The sequence below is a fragment of the Ursus americanus genome, chromosome 9, assembly GCF_024610735.1.
Source record: "Ursus americanus isolate L20-20 chromosome 9, mUrsAme1.1.p, whole genome shotgun sequence".
NCBI classification, from domain to species: domain Eukaryota; kingdom Metazoa; phylum Chordata; class Mammalia; order Carnivora; family Ursidae; genus Ursus; species Ursus americanus.
Window position 1 is genome coordinate 80,533,183 of NC_142135.1, and position 16,206 is coordinate 80,549,388.

The following is a 16,206-nucleotide window of genomic DNA, read 5'->3' on the forward strand; positions in this document are numbered from 1 at the left end:
AAGAAGATAGACAAATGGCCAGTAAACCCATGAAAAACTTTTCAACATTAGTAGCCTTCAGGGAAATGCAAAGCAAAGCCACAAGATACCACTTCACATGCTCTAGGATAACTGTAATAAAAAAGACAGAAAATGACAAGTGTCAGAAAAGATGTGGAGAAATTAGAACCCTCAATAATTATTGGTAGGAAGATAAAATGATGCAGGCATTTTGGCAAAAAAAAAAAAAGGCAGCTCTTCAAAATGTTAAAGACACAAGTTATCGTAATCCAGCAGAGCCACTCCTATACTGAAGAGAGCTGAAAACATATGTTCAGACCGCCTGGGTGGCTCAGTCTGTTCAGCATCAAACTCTTGATTTTGGCTCAGGTCCTGACCTCAGGGTTTTGAGATCCAGCCCCACATCAGGCTCTGCACTGAGAATGGAGCATGCTTAAGATTCTTTCCCATACAGCCGCTCTGGAAAACAATATGGAGGTTCCTCAAAAAGTTAAAAATAGACCTACCCTACAACCCAGCAATTGCACTACTAGATATTTACCCAGAGGATACAAATATACTGATCCGAAGGAGCACCTGCACCCCAATGTTTATAGCAGCAATGTCCACAACAGCCAAACTATGGAGAGAGCCCAGATGTCCATTAACAAATGAATGCATAAAGATGTGGTACTGGGTGCTTGGGTGGCTCAGTCGGTTAGGTGTCTGCCTTGGGTTCAGGTCATGATCCCAGGGTCCAGGGTGGGGATGAAGCCCCACATCAGGCTCCCTGCTCAGCAGTGAGTCTGCTTCTCCTTCTCCTTCTGCCCCTCCCTCCACTCGTTCTCTCTCTCTTTTAAATAAATGAAATCTTCAGAAAATAAAATTTAAAAAAATATGTGGTGTAGATATGCAATGGAATGTTATTCAGTCGTGAAAGAAAACAAAATTGCACCATTTGCAATGACATGGATGGAACTAGAGGGTATTAGGCTAAGTGAAATAAGTCAATCACAGAAAGACAATTCTATGATTTCACTCATATGTGGAATTCAAGAAACAAAACAGAAGATCATAGAGGAAGGAAAGGAAAAATAAAATAACATGAAATCAGAGAGGGAGACAAACCAAAGAAACTTTTAACTATAGGAAGCAAACCGAGGGTCAGTGGGGGGATGGGGTAACTGGTGATGGGCATTAAGGAGGGTACTTGATGGAATGAGCACTGGGTGTTGTATGCAACTGATGAATCACTAAACTCTACCTCTGAAACTAATATTACACTATATGTTCATTAATTGATAAACTATAAATATAATAGAAATTTATTTATAAAATAAAATAAAATTTAAAAATAAAAATAATTAAAAAAAGATTCTTCCTTACCCTCTCTGCCTCTCCCCCCCCCACTCATACTCTCTCTCTCAAAGAAAAAGGAAAGTATATGTCCACACAAAAATTTGTACATATTCATGGCAGCATAATTCATACGATCCAAAAAGTGGAAAAAACCAACATGTCTATCCATTGACAAATGGTTAAACCAAAGTGGTATGTCCATAAAGTGGAATATTGTTCAGTAACAAAAAGGAATGACATAGCGATACATGATACAACATGTATCCACCTCTGCAGTGAAGATGAAGAGACCGTGAGGTTTGATGATATTGAGGAGAAAAAGATATGGAGGCAGCAAATGTCCCAGGCCCTGGCGGAGTTCCATCCTTGCAGGAGAGTAAACATATGGCAGACTATAGCCATGATAGATGCTACAGGCTCCAAATCATGAAAAACAGTCTCGCATTTATGAATGGAGAAAAAGGAATTCAGATATGGAGGGGAAGGAAAAAGAAAGGAGGAAGAGGGAGATGTTGTTGATTTCATGGGTAGTAGCCAGCCAGAATGCCTTGGAATACACTCAACAGACTCTATGAAATGGTCTATGTACATCTCATCAAATTTCTCTCTGTAAACAAACACCATAGTGTTTATAGTTACCGATGTGTTTATATAGTTACAGATGTATTAAAAAAAATCTCCAGTCAAGAACCTAACTTTCCAGTATAAGAAGAGTAAAGTAAAAAGAGCAAACTAGGGGTGCCTGGGTAGCGCAGTCATTAAGCATCTGTCTTCGGCTCAGGGCGTGATCCCAGCGTTCCGGGATCCAGACCCACATCAGGCTCCTTCACGGGGAGCCTGCTTCTTCCTCTCCCACTCCCCCTGCTTGTGTTCCCTCTCTCGCTGGCTGTCTATCTCTGTCAAACAAATAAATAAAAAATCTAAAAAAAAAAAAGAGCAAACTAATGTTAAAACAAGCATAAGGGGGAGAAAACAAGCATAAGGAAGGAAATAACAGAGTAAACATAAATGAAATAGTATAAAACAAGAGAGATGAGCAAACAAAACCAAAAGTTGGTTCTTTGTAAAAATCAACAAAAATGACAAACCTTTCACTAGACTGACCAAGAAGGAAGAGAGAGAACATTAAAATGATTAAATTTTGGAATGGGAGCATTACTACCCACCTTACAAAAATAAAAAGGATTATAAGGGAATGTTATGAACAGCCAGCAAAGTAGGTCACCTATATGAAATGGACATATTTCTAAGAAGACACAAACTACCAAACCTGACTCAAGTGGAAACAGATAATATGAACAGACCTGTAACAAGGGAAAAGATCAAGTGAGCAATAAAAAGAGTATATCCCAGGCTTGGAGCTCCCTGGCCAGTGGCCTCACCTGACCCTCAGCACCATGGCTGCGGTGGGGGCGTCAGGGATGGCCTGGCTCTCATGGGCCTAGGGCACCAGGCCCCGCGCTCCAGGGCACTAGCTTGGCCTCCCGCAGGCGGTGGCACCAGGAGGCGGCCCAGGCGCAGGTGGCGGGTCCCCACGGGGCGGCTGGGCCACGGCGCGCCTGGAGGGCCGGGAGGTCTTGGAGTACCTGAGGAAGACGCGCTGGGTGACCAGCCGCTGCAACTCCTGCAGGCCTTGGTTGACGTGAGCACCTGCCCTTGAGCTTCATCTCACGGGGCACCTCGAGATCTTCACGCCCTCCCTCCCCCCACCCCTGCTGGGCAGCGGCAGCAGCGGCCATGGCTGGGTGCCCCAGAGCATTCCAGGCCAACCCAGGCCCGACGCCAGCAGCGACTTCTACCTGCGCTGCCCCGGCGAGAACGGATGTTTGCCCTGTCGGTGGACGCCGTGTTCCCAAGGCGCAGGGCACCACCGGATAACGGCCGCGCGTGTGCACCTCCAGGTTCCCGAGCACAAATCTCAGGATCCCGTTCACTACCCTGTCCAGTGAGAAGACGGAGAAGTAGGAGGCTCCCGGTCCCGGGTAAAGCCTGTGCAGGCCCACATCTCAGCCCTGACCATCCACATTCCAAATGCCATGGCCCCCTTCCCTCATAACCCCCCTCCCTCTCCCACTGGAACCCAGTGCTGCGAACTCCTGCCTATCCAGCCCCCGGGGAGCAGGGCGATACCAGCTGACCTCAAGTGAATGGCTGACAACTGGTAGCCAGAAAATGAAAAGGAAGCTTCTGGTGCAGACAGCCCCAAGAATGATTTAAAGCCACCTTATTCCTATGCAGAATTCATAGGACAGAAAACTATGATGGCTCCTGAGAAGCAACTTACCCTAAATGGAATTTATACTCACATCACTAAAAATTACCACTACAAGACAGTGGACAAGAGCTGGCCGAATCCAATTCGCCACAATCTCTCTCTGAATCCTTATTTCATCATAGTACCACGTTCCCTGGAAGAACCAGGCAAAAGGGCTTATTCTGGAGGATAGATCCTGCCTCTGAAAGCAAATTCATAGGGCAGGCTTTTAGGAAAAGATGGTCCATGGGCATGCCTTGCTTTAGAAACCCTCTGGGACCCCTCTTCTCCAGAAGTGGCCCAGCCTCTCCCAATCACGCTGGAATGCTGTCTGCACTCGTCAGTGGTGCCCAGACCCCCAAGAGCCTGTCAAGGGAAGTTTCACTGGCCCCCCTGGAGCCTGAGCCCAGTGCCTCACAGCCCAAACTGGCCATCATCCAGAAGGCACAGTTTGCCCAGTGTGCACCAGGCTCCCCTCTGTCTTGTCAGCCCATTTTAATGGCCGGGCAGTGGCAGCTGCCACCGACGATCGATCGATCCCATCACCTACACGGTCGCTGCTCCTGTGACCACCTCAACCTCCCAGCAGCCTGTAGTGCAGACGGCGCACGTCGCCCACCAGATCCCCGCAGTGTCTGTCACCAGCATGGCAGGCCTGGCCCCGGGAAGCACGTACACTGTTGCCATCCAGGCTCGGGTCACTCAGGCGGCCGTGCTGGCCCCTCCTAAGGCAGAGCTGCAAGACAATGGCGATCACAAAGAAGTAAAAGTGAAAGGGGAAACTATTCCTGCCATTACCCATGCCACAGCGGGCGCTGCCGGCTGGATCATTCAGGAGCCACAGACCACCCCTGTCCACATGGTCACCACAGTGCAGCAGGCACCTCTAAGTCAGCACCAGCAACCAACAAAAACTGTCCCACGAAACGGGACTTGCCTGATGCCAATCCCTGCCACTGGCCGTAACCAGGTGAACAATGTGGAGAGTCCTCTGGACACAATGGCAAGACGTGCATCGGTGTTGACCTCCCTGCCCACAAAGCGCCAGAATGGTGACAAGACGGAACAGCAGGAGTTGAAGCAGGTCCAGAGGGAAGACGGCGGTGACAACATCATCATCACCCTGCGTGTGGCAGCCGGCAGGGAGAAAGGTGTCCAAAACCAGCCACTGGGACAGCTTTTCTTACTTTAATATTCAACTCCGTGGTGCCAAAAGGAGACAGCACCTCCCACTGACACTCGGAGCACGTTGTCTCGGTGGGTAGAGGGTCCTTCCATTGAACTTCACCTCAGCACTGAAAACACACAACTGAGGTGGCCTCAAAACTCCTAAAAGACAGAAGTCACACCTGAACAAAACCTCAGACAACAAAACCTGGTTTGGCAGTGTCTTCCCATCCCCAGCTCAGCTTGTCACTCCACAGCAAGATGCTGGGACAGGCAGGGACAGTCCCTACCACCCTCCCAGGACCCTTGGGATGAGACACTAGTTCATGGTTCACACGTGCAATTAGAATATTTTGAGGTGTACTTTCTTTACAAAATAACGGGGTCTTTGACATTTCAGATCGCTCCATTTCTACCCTGGAGATTTTGGAATTACACAGGACTTTCCCTATTTATTTCATTTGGGGAAAAGAAACTATGTAGTTCTGTTTTTGTTGTTTGTTCTCAGCCATGGAATGATTTCCTTTTGTCTTCCCTGTTACCGTTCAGATGGAGCTACTTGATGACATCTGTAGGTTTTCTGTGTTAGAGCAGATACCAGATGCATCTAGGATGGACAGACAGGCTGGACAGATGGACCCCCACGCTGGGCCCCATGTTAACCATGACTGAAAGAACTGCTGGACTCAGGAAGCTGCTCTTAACTGGTTCTCTTTCCTGCTACATTTTGCTGGTTGTTCCTCTGTGTTGACTTTGTTCCTTTGTGTTGACTTCATAAAATAAAACAAGCCTCCTAAATAATACTACTAATAATATATTTTTAAAGTATATCCCAGAAAGAAAAACACAGACCCAGATGCCTTCACAGTACATTATACTAAACACTTAAAGAATCAATTCCAATCCCACACAAACTCTTCTAAAAAGCAAAACAGAAGGTAATGCTTTCCATCTTAATGATTATGAATCCCGAGGACACTCATGATACTGCCCAAAACTAATTCTCCTAAAACTTCACAGGCTCTTCCTCTTTATTCTCCTTCCCCGACTTTCTCTCTTTGCATGGGCATCTCATAAGGTCCCATTTCCAGACCTTTCCCTCTTGCCTTGATCTCTTAGCAGTACCTGTATCTCTGGTAGTCATTTCAAAGATAAAACTCTGGGGAAGTAGGTAAGCCATTTCTTTTTAAATCACTATCTCCTCTGACAGGGCTCTGTACATGATCATACAGGTGTGCACTGCCCAACCCCAGGAGAACTATTCACATCACACACCTACAGATGTGGATCCCCGTTCCGATTTTTCACCTTATGGTAGTAAAGCAACATTATTTCCCAAAAATCAGTAATTGCAACCACATCATAACTAATTGTAATTCATATAAAAGTGCCACAATGACCCTGATTTTGATATTCCTTGTGAGTTAGGGCTAAAAAGGAAACTAATGATCTCTTAACGGAAAAAAAAATTGATGCTCTATACTCAAGACATATGATTATTATGAAACAAGCCAAATCTAACTTATCCTTTTCACATGAAATCTCTTTCTGACTTTCCCCTCTATAATTGTTTCCAACAATCACGTAGATTTTAAATCTCAGGCTAACTCACTCACCCCTCCGATCTATTATTCTACATCACAGAGTAAAATTCATCTGCCCCTGGGACATAACAACTGGCACAAGAAAGGGGTTGCTGACATTTGCTGACTGCAGATAGGATGGGTACCAGGTACACAGTGGAAGCTTGAGGACAGCCTCTTGAGCTGACCAGCTTCCCATAAACGCAAGGATTTTTTACTTTTGCTCCAGGAATCTATGCAAAAGCAACATGTACAAATTCTAGAACCATCTTTCAACTGTCTGTCATTTCATGTTGAGCCTTTTTCAATCAAAGGCATTCTTAGGGTTCTTTTTTTCATTTTTCTTCTGGAATTCACCTTTAAATACTACACATTGCTCTCCTGAGTGTGGCTAAGCTTTGGGATTCTCCGCCTCCTGGACATGTTCTGTGTGCATAGCTTGGTTCATTGGCCACATTGATTCATTTACATAAGTTAATAACTTTGTAACCACAACAGTTTTCAGAAGGTTCACTGGAATATCCAACATGCCTTTATTAACTACTTATCCTTACCACAGAGAAACATTTAGCAATAGAGTAATCAGTGAGACAAGAGTTATCATGGCTCTCTCGAGGCAACCTCTGGTCTTTATGTGATATTGGCATAAGCAAGAGGGCCATTAAAAAGTTGAATTCTCCTCTGGGTCATCTTAAGAAGTGGTCCCTATGGACCCGTAATTTGTCCAAAGTAACCAAACTCTAGGCTTCTTCCTTTCCTGAACTTTGTGCATGTTTGGATTACAAACACCTAACCTCTTGAGTGCCATTTGACCCAGCAGAGCAGAAGCAAATTAATACCCTACAACCCTATTCCTTTGTGCACAGCTCCCTTCATTATGAAGAGAAAACACAGTGTGCACAGAGAATTTTTAATCTACATTACAGCTGAATACTTCACCAGGGCCCTGGAAGGGTAGTTTGTCCATACAATTCACTTACTCTCTTCATTTCCAGCTGAAATGGTCTGTCATCTGAGGTCTAATTAGGGAGGAGATTCAAGATAATAAATTCTTATCATCTCAGAAAGTTGGAGCTAGAAGAACCCATAGTACCTGCTTTGTCCATTCATTTTGCAGGAGAGAAAGCAGATGCTGCAGAAAGATATACAACTTGTTTATGGTCACACAGAAAGTGTGTGACTGATCCAGGTCTAGACTCTGGTCTCCTGGAACAGTGTTCTCCCAACGAAAATTGGAAGAGCATCTGCTACCTGAAGACACGTCGGGAAAAGAATTGAGATTGCTTTCATTTAGCATAATCTCCTCCAGTCCTGTCCATGTTGCTGCAAATGTTGGGTAATCATTCTTTCTGATGGCTGAGTAATATTCCACTGTATATATGGACCACATCTTCTTAAGTGAAATAAGTCAAGCAGAGAAGGACAATTATCATACGGTTTCACTCATTTATGGAACATAAGAAGTAGGAAGATTGGTAGAAGAAGAAAGGGAAGAAGAAAGGCGGGTAAACAGAAGGGGGAATGAACCATGAGAGACTATGGACTCTGGGAAACAAACTGAGGGTTTCAGAGGGGAGAGGAGTGGGGGAATGGGATAGGCTGGTGATGGGTATTAAGGAGGGCACGTACTGCATGGTGCACTGGGTATTATTTGCAAGTAATGAATCATGGAACTCTACATAAAAAACCAGGGATGTACTGTACGGTGACTGACATAATATAATAAAAAATATTATTATTTAAAAATGGATGACACTGGAGGAGATAATGCTAAGTGAAATAAGTCAAGCAGAGAAAGACAATTATCATATGGTTTCTCTCATCTATGGAACATAAGAACTAGGAAGAGCGGTAGGAGAAGAAAGGGATAAAGAAAGGGGGGGTAATCAGAAGGGGGAATGAAGCATGAGAGACTATGGACTCTGAGAAACAAACTGAGGGCTTCAGAGGGGAGGGGGTAGGGAATGGGATAGGCTGGTGATGGGTAATAAGGAGGGCCCGTATTGCATGGTGCACTGGGTGTTATAAGAAACTAATGAATCATCTAACTTTACATAAAAAACCAGGGATTTACTGCATGGTGACTAACATAATATAATAAAAAATATTATTATAAAAAAAGTATAGCATGTGTTTACTTTGAGTTATGTATTATACTCTTCCAGAAAGAAGAGAAATGGGTGGAAAGGGTGGAAGGGGAGTTGAAGAAGAAGTACCAGTATATTTAAAGGCATGGAGGCATGTGTATTATGTGGCATTATCAGATAATAAATAGATATTGCTGGATCACGGGGTGCAAGAAATGATGTAATAAAATGAGATAGGAAATGAGGTTGGAAAGGCCCGGACTCCAGATGGGTCTGAATGCTTTATTATGAGGTTGTATTCATCTGGAGGCAAAAGAGGAATCATGAAACCATTAATACTATGACTGGGTTTATTCTGAGAGCAGATAGATTTTTGTTGGAGCAGCAGAAACACTTGAAGGAGAGAATCTTGATGAGGCTTTGTGGTAGATTTAGTGATAACTGTTGAAAGGAGGGGAGTTAGAAGAGAAAGAAGCAAATACATGGAAGATGTGTTAAATTAGAAAGAAATTGTGAAACATACTTCAATCCTTTGAAAAGTACTCAAAACCATATGATTGGCACTGTGTATTTAACTTCAAGATTTAACAATAAACAACTGCCATTTTATCAGACTTTCTTGAGTAGTAAATCATTACAAAAAAATCGAAATCACTCATGTTGTCAGATTCCTCCATTTTCCTCCACAGGGAAAAACACTATTCTGAAGTTGTGGGATAGATATCCTTCTTATTCAAACTTTCATACTCCTACTACCTATATATTTATTTATATTTAATAATATGTAATACTTATTGAGTGTTCCAGAATTTACAAAAATTATTTCAGTTTACATGTATGATTTTACAATTTGATTTTTTTCATTCAACATTATATTTTTTGAGATTTTTCCATGGTGATAAATATATATCTTGTTCATTCATTTACTTCTCAAATAATTCAACCCATTGTATTAATTTACAAAAATTTACTTATATATGACCTCACTATGGACACACAGGTTATTTCTGTTACCAACTAGCATTAAAGAGAATTAACTAGATTTGGTGACATGCATTTTCTCAATTTTCAGTTCTGTAAGACACTATTTTCTCCATTTTGCAGATGGGAAAAGGACCCAGAGATGAAATGTATGTTACTCAAGGTCACCAAGTTACTAGCTGACAGAATATGAAATACGGTTTTTCAGGTATTGAAGACTATAGTCATTTCATTATTCCATTGTAGCTTCTTTAAAAAATATAGAAATGATTGTTATAAGATGTAAGAGTTAAAAGAGATGAACTCAAAGAACAATGCAATCATAAATAGAGCCTATATTTAATATGAAGTCCTAGATAAAGTCTGGAGTCCCTGCATCCACGCTGAGATTGATGATCAACCTCAGTACACTTGTACTCAAATGGGAAACTCAGGCTTTTTACTGAAGACCTGTTATGTTCTCCAGCATTATTCTAGGCACTGCGGAGGTTATGGAGACATATTATAGATAGAGTAGTCCTATAATTCATTTGGGGGGTTAAAATGAAACTCTAGAGGGGCGCCTGGGTGGCACAGTGGTTAAGCGTCTGCCTTCGGCTCAGGGCGTGATCCCGGCAATCCGGGATCAAGCCCCACATCAGGCTCTTCCGCTAGGAGCCTGCTTCTTCCTCTCCCACTCCCCGTGCTTGTGTTCCCTCTCTCGCTGGCTGTCTCTATCTCTGTCGAATAAATAAATAAAATCTTAAAAAAAAAATGAAACTCTAGAAACTGAAAACTACTCAGGCTGATGGAGTCAAGAATGATTTCACGAAGGAGGTAGAACTTGAGTGCAGGCAACATAATGGCAGCTTCTAGGTGGTTAGCTCATGCTGGACCCTCTTCAGGGGTCTCAGTCCCTCCAGGGAGGAAAAGATTGAGCAGAACAGATTAAACTAGCGTTTTATATTGAGTTCATCCAAAAAACCATCTGTTCTAAATGAGAGCATTTGCCTGAACAAGTAGAATAAGAACAAATGCTTTTGAGAACACCCATGTTTTCCAGGACACTGAAGTACATTAATTTGTTGATGGACAGTTGTCAGGGATGATTAATCATGGAGGCCAAGACATCAGCTACCAGCATGTCGATAAAGAGCTGTCATCAGCTACAAGGGGCTCATCTTTCCTCCAACAATTTTCTACCATCACCCTGCCACATGTTTTTGTTCAGGCTGTATCCTCAGTAAGTCACAGATAAATGAAAGAAAGTAGGGAATTGGAAAGAGGACTGATCTTGGAGTCTGTAGACCTGGGTTCTAATACAAGCTCTAACACTAAGTAAATTTATGGTTTTGGTCAAGTTATTTAACATATTTGCATATTTATTTTCTGATCTATAATGACTAGAGATTTTCCTGAATTTCCTAAAGTTCATCAGTAGGTCCCGAAGTTGACCTCATTAATTTCAGTCTCTTTGACTAGATTGAAGACTTCCTTTTAGTTCTATTCCTACTTTTGGCTTTCCTTCAGGCAAAATTTTCACTTTCCTGGATTTCTGTCTTTCCTCACATGGTCATTCTCTAAACCAAGCAAATATATTTTATTCACCCTTTCAGCTAATATTTATTTGTCCTTGTTATGTTTCTGAAGTGATTACAAATTTCTTTTCTTTTCCTTTCCTTTCTTTTCTTTTCTTTTCTTTTCTTTTCTTTTCTTTTCTTTTCTTTTCTTTCTTTCTTTCTTTCTTTCTTTCTTTCTTTCTTTCTTTCTTTCTTTCTTTCTTCCTTTCTTTCTTTTTCTTTTTGAGAGGGACAGGGCAGCGGGGTTGGGAGAGAGAGAACCTTAAGCAGGCTCCATGCGCAGTGTGGAGCCTGATGCTGAGCTCTATCTCATAATCCTGAGATCATGACCTGAGCCAAAATCAGGAGTCAGTTGCTTAACTGACTGAGCAACTAAGGTGCCCCATGGAGTGATTCTAAATTTTTGATACCCTGGGTTGAACAAGACAGATGTGGTCCACAACTTAATGGGGCTTAAGCCAAGTTGGGAACGATATATGGAACAAATAATAATAAATTACCTTTGTGGTAAGTACTAATAAGAAATAGTGTTTTTTGAGAGCAAATCAATCGAACTTATGGAAGATAGTTTAATTTCTTCTACTAAGAGAATGTGACCACTATATTAATAATTATTTATTGAAATATATTTTATGATATGGAAGTTTGATGATCCCTATTGGTTAACCTATTTTGTTTTCTTATTCATTCATTAATTATGTCTTGTGTAGAGTGCTATTATGGGCAAGTGAAATAAAAAGAAGTAAACTTAACATTTACTGAATACTTAATATAGCCATATGACTAAGATACATTAATTATTAATTACAGTTTCATAAATAAATTAACTGAGGCTCGAGACTTTAAGTAACTTTTCCAAGATCAACCTATCAGTGGTTGAACATTTGCATAAATTGTGGAAATCAAAATCCAAAACCCATATTCTTCCTACTAAGCTATGCTGTTTCTGTGATTCTTTTTTAGAGATTTTCATAATATCATTTCCACTACATTATGATACCTTTCATAGTTTTAAGCTTTTCACATCAGGTGTTAAGTATCTTAAGGCAATGTTGCTCAATTTACTTGTGTTGAAGTTTAAGGTTTTACTTTTTTTCTTTTAAAAAATAATTATTTATATAAGTAATCTCTATACCCAATTTAGAGCTTGAACTCACAACCTTGAGATCAAGAGTTGTATGCTTTTCTGACTGAGCCAGCCAGGCACCCCTAAGCCTTTTACTTCAATAGACTAATACTTTTGTAAATGCAAAATCAGAAACTTGGACATCACTGTAATGTTAAATTTCTAGAGAGATTTCTAAACACTCACAAATTTTATACCTAATATGATATGAACTGATAATGTGCATGGACCTGCACCACTCTGCAGACCACAGTTTCCACTGCTTCAGGGAGTCCAACTATGAGTAAGTCATAATTCCTTCTTCCAAAAAGCTCATAGTTGAGTTGGTGAGTTAGGACTATACTCCATTATAAACAAGGGACAGTAAAAAAAGTGGTAGTAATAATAAAGCAAGACTTTGTAGACATTGTAAATATTTAAGTAATATTAAAGATGAATATACTCCCAGAGGTGGGGACTGGGATGGAAGAGAAGAAGGGTCTGTCTTCCAGATAAAGGCTTACGGACTTGGAAAGGGTTGCAATAGTGATTAGTTCTACGGGACTGGGGCTTATGTTGACTATTGTTACACCTCAAGAGTAATCACGGCATCAAACCTGAGAGGAAGCAGAGGGTATCAAATGCAGAGACAACCTGGTGGTAGAGAGCAGCTCCACCTGACAGCCACCAATTTTTCTGGGTAATCACGTTTGAGAGGCCATGAGCATATCAGGTCGGTTCTAATTCTACAGTAGAAGCAGGCTTTCATAATTTTGACCTCTCTCCCAGTTTATTAACATAATTATCATAATTTACATTTTCTCCTATTGTCCTTCCTCAGGTAGCAGTGCCAATGAAGCCAATGGATGGAATGAATCACTCCATGGTGTCAGAGTTTGTGTTCCTGGGACTCACCAACTCCTAGGAGATCCAACTTCTCCTCTTTGTGTTCTCCTCCACGTTTTATGTGGCAAACATGATGGGAAACTCCTTCATCATGCTCAGTGTGACTTCTGACCCTCACTTGCACTCTCCCATGTACTTCCTGTTGGCCAACCTTTCCTTCATTGACCTGGGAGTTTTTTCAGTCACTTCTCCCAAGATGATTTATGACCTTTTCAGAAAGCATAAAGTCATCTCCTCTGGTGGCTGCATCACTGAAATCTTCTTTATCCACGTCATTGGTGGTGTGGAGATGGTGCTGCTCATTGCCATGGCCTTTGACAGATATGTTGCCATATGTAAGCCTCTGCACTATCTGACCATCATGAGCCCAAGAACATGCATCTTCTTTTTAGTGGCTGCCTGGATGACTGGCCTTATCCACTCTGTGGTTCAACTGGCTTTTGTGGTAGGCTTACCCTTCTGTGGTCCTAATGTATTGGACAGCTTTTACTGTGACCTTCCTCGGTTCATCAAACTTGCCTGCACAGACACCTACCGACTAGAGTTTATGGTCACAGCCAATTGTGGACTCATCTCTGTTGGCTCCTTCTTCATACTGATCATTTCCTACATCACCATCATTCTCACTGTTCAGAAACACTCTTCAGCTGGTTCATCCAAGGCTCTGTCCACACTGTCAGCTCACATCACTGTGGTATTCTTGCTCTTTGGTCCTTTGATTTTTTTTTTTATACATGGCCAAGTCCCACTATACACCTGGATAAGTTTCTGGCCATCTTTGATGCTGTTCTCACTCCTTTCCTGAATCCGGTCATCTCTACATTCAGGAATCAAGAAATGAAGGTGGCAATGAGGAGGCTATGCAGACAGCTAGTAAATTACAGGACGATCTCTTAAGTGATGCCTGTACTGTGAAGAGCCCTTGTTAATTACTGATGTTCATTACTGATGGTCAAACTTAGAAAAATGCTCTTATTTGTCTTTTCTTGATTTGAATATACAACTGATACTGGGTCTATTTTGTTTTTCACTCAGGGGGGAGGGACATTCACTTTTGAAAAGAGAGAGTTACACAGGAAGTATTTTTAAACCAATGATTATAGTAATCTCAAGACTAAATTCCTAAGGAGCAGTATTTATATGAACTAATTTTAGAAATATAAGATGGCATACTTCTTTGAGGCCTTCAGAACATGAAGTATCTCCCAGTCTACGTTAATACAGTATGACTTCATCTTTACTTGACTATGTCTGCAAAGACTATTTCCAAACATGGTCACATTCACAGGTATTGGGGATTAGGATTTCGGCTCATATATTTGGTAGACACAAAACACCCCGCAACAGTGGTGCAGGTAGTACAGGTTCTTAGAAAGGGAATGGTTATAGTATATCTATCTATTAATCAGAGTGAAATATATTCAAAATAAACTGAAGGAACTTCAGCTCTTTCATAGGCAATTAACCACATTTTAAAAATAATAGAGCACACAAAGTCAGCATAAGACAAAAAAAAGTTATTCTGGGGAGCTAAAGAATCTCTGCTAACTTGGATGATTACACAGAAGGTAAAGAATAACATTTACTGTCTTTAGTCAACAGGAGAATGAATATACCAAGGTAATATTTCAGGTTATTGTAAATGAGAGGAAACCAAATTCTGGTCTTGCTTCAATATAGTATTTGGTCATAAAGCATTTCTGTTTTTAAAAATAAAGTAATTAAAACTGGGCTTTGCAAACTGCCAAAATATTAACATATATCATTGTTTATTTTCACTCTCATTATTTAAAAAAAAACATATACACATATATGAAACCAAGGCAAGTAGAATTTACTTCCTGAATCTTCTACAGTTTTCTATCTACATTGGAGTTTGTCTTCCTCTTTCAGATTCTGGAATAACCAGACATTTTATGTCAGAATAAATCTGTCCATTATCCCACTGAATAAACAAAACCAGATCCTATTACCTTGCAATTACCTCTCTTACCAGTCTTAATCATCCATTTTATGACTTTAACCAAAGAAACTTAACTTTTGTTTCACAGACAGCACTCTATTAAAAAAAGAAAAAAAAAAAACCCAGAATCTGACAGCAGTAGTTTAAGTGAGAAAAACTGGCTTTAATTGAGAATTATTACAATAGGGGAAAAGGAACCTCTGTATAGAATCGAGCTTCATATCCAATACAGCAGAACAAGTGTGGATTTACAGCCAAAAAGCAGATGGGAGGTGGTTGGTGGATAGAAATTACTAAGGGGAGACTTCTGGCTAAACCGACCTAATAGGATTCTTGCTAAAGGCAGGCCAGAATGATCAGATATTGAGAGTAGGTGTTTAAGAACCAGATATCAAACGCGAGGGGTTTTCTTTAAACTGACTTAATAGGATTCTAGTTATAATTGGTCTATGCAAGCCCAGCAAGGATGGGGCTTAGTGGAGTTGAGGGCTAGTGGAAAAGAGAGCTCAGAGGAGCCTGACTAAAGTCTGGTCAAGAAGATGGATCTGTTCAGGCTGCACAGGCAGCCTCTGCCAGCTGGCCTTCTCTTTAGATCTCAGATTGATTTATGGATGCCTGGGGCAGGCTTGGTGACCCTTTCTGGTTTTCTGTCTGGACAAAATAGATTCCCTGCTGTGAGGAGCTTGATGAAATCAAGACTCAGCTAACACTAGCTGTTCCTTTGGCTTTCCCATCCCTGTAGGATGCAGGTTCTGTCTGGTCAAGAAAAATCTCGAGTAAACTAGCTAAGCTGTTGCAAAATGAAGGAATGGATTTATTGAAACAAAATTGTAGCTTTTTTTTGTCCTTTTGAAGGGTCATAATATGTAATTATTTTAACAGAGGAAGTCAAGTCAGATGGCTAATAACTCCAATGTGATTATTCATTGGTACTTGGCCTGGTGGCACTTTCAGGGAGCAATGTTAATTTAATAACTATTACATTTTGCTTCTTAAAAGTTTATTTCCTTTACTGGTTGGGACACAGCTGTGGGGCATTCTGAGGTGATGCTCATTTGGCACACACTGGTTTATGCTGTTGTTGGCTATCCTGGCTTTTCAAACCCTGGTGTTGGGTTTGACTCTATCCATTTGGAGTGGTTTTGGGGCCCCAAAGCCTTAGCTCCTGGTGGTTTGTCCCTGACAGCAGACAAAGCCTCACATTGCCTTCAGTTTTGTCCCTTTATTTCTTTTGAAGGACCTATTTTTCATGGTACTTGTCCT

The 16,206-nt window shown here is 41.4% G+C and overlaps 2 pseudogenes; both read left to right on the top strand.

Annotated features, from left to right (window-relative positions):
* The first annotated feature begins 2,773 nt into the window (after nt 1-2,773).
* Nucleotides 2,774-4,784, top strand: LOC123786785 (forkhead box protein K2 pseudogene; annotated as a pseudogene).
* Nucleotides 4,785-12,927: 8,143 nt separating this feature from the next.
* Nucleotides 12,928-13,877, top strand: LOC123786832 (olfactory receptor 4F21-like; annotated as a pseudogene).
* Nucleotides 13,878-16,206: the final 2,329 nt, after the last annotated feature.